The following is a 1770-nucleotide window of genomic DNA, read 5'->3' on the forward strand; positions in this document are numbered from 1 at the left end:
GATTTCACTCCAAGTTAGTTTAATTTCCTCAACCCAAAAATAGTCCCGAATCCTTGAGCATGCTTTATTACGCATTCTCTGTAGGATCGATCCCTACTTCCCTGTGCTAATTTTAGTATACGTGGTTGAGGGTTTTTGAAGCGATATTTTGTGTGTCCGACGACCGAGATCTTCCAACGATCCGTGAGTTCCTAGACGCCTTGTGATCTAGTGGATTCGCTGGACTTAGGAGACTTGTTATTTCTTTCTGTGCACACAGTACTTAGCAAACTAAAAGCAGGCTTCATACATCAACTAAGACATCCAAGCTTGTTGTGTAGGTGTTGTTAGTTTCTAGTCCATAAGATACTTCAGGCTTTGGTGATCAGTTACTATCACAAACTTTTTGCACCGGAGGTAATGATACCATTTCTTGAAAGCCAACAAGATAGCCAATAGCTCTTTTTCATATACAGATAGACTTTGGTATTTTGGTGATAAAACCTTCCTAATGTAAGCTATTGGATGACCCTCTTGCATCAATACAACTCCTATGCCCACTCCTGAGGCATCAGTTTCCACTACAAACTCCTTAGAGAAATCAGGTAGAGCTAGAACAGGAGTTGAGCTAATAGCTAATTTTAACTTCTCAGATGCTTCATGTGCTGCTTCTGTCCACTTAAAGCTTCTTGATTATTTCCACTAGAGGCTTTGATATAGCACCATACCCTTGCACAAATCTCCTATACTACCCAGTCAACCCCAAGAAACTCCTCATTGCTTAGTAGTTATGTGCTGCGGCCAATCTCTCACTGTCCCAATCTTCTTATTATCCATAGCAACTCCTTTTCCTGTTATAATGAGGCCCAAGTAATCCACTTCTCTGCCTCCAAACAAACATTTTGACCTCTTGGCTAACAAGGAATGTTCCCTCATTAATTCCAGCACCACCCTCAAGTGATCAAGATGATCCTCTTGGCATTTGCTATATACTCCTCCGTCCCAGCATAAGCTAAGCGTATTCCTTTTTCAATTGTCCCAAGTTAAGTGAGACGTTTCCTTTTATAGTAAAAATTAGGGGTTTTAATTCTATTTAAAAAATATTAACAAAATCCCTTATTACAATTAAGAAACTTAATTAATTGTAACTTTCAAGCTCAGATTAGTTAGGATCATAGCTTAGATCCACACAACAACAACTCCAAACAACGCAATCAAACACAACTAGCAACAACATCAATATAACGACGAAATAAGCACGACGGTCGATTGATAATAGGAATTCAATAACAACAATACAATGAATAGGAATTGATAATGAACGAAAATGATAACAAGAGATAAATGCTATGGATCTAGGATCCCCATACCCCAATGCTTAATCAAACAACTAACGTGTCGGGCGAAGACAAACAATTGTATAAGAGGGGTGAAAGTGCAGGTTTTCTCTCGGTCAGCGTATGTAAATACTGAAGGGGTTGGCAGCGGAAACGCACACATAAATCAATTACAGATAATTCATATCTATTTAGCGGATTATTTAGACAAATTCTATTCGCGTAATTATCACATGTATCATGCTCATAACTCGAATAATAACATGCTTTAAATCAATTGAAACCTAAAACATGCTTTTCTAAGGTTTAGCCATTATACCTTGATGATTCTCCAAAGAATCGAAGATGGCTAGCTTCTTCTCCACGTGAAAATCTTTAGTACAAAACCACGGATCTTCCGATTGGTTCCTGACCGTGAACTGATATCGTAGGTGGGGCTGATCTCACCACGGCA

Source organism: Salvia hispanica, chromosome 6 (assembly GCF_023119035.1).
Source record: "Salvia hispanica cultivar TCC Black 2014 chromosome 6, UniMelb_Shisp_WGS_1.0, whole genome shotgun sequence".
NCBI classification, from domain to species: Eukaryota; Viridiplantae; Streptophyta; class Magnoliopsida; order Lamiales; family Lamiaceae; genus Salvia; species Salvia hispanica.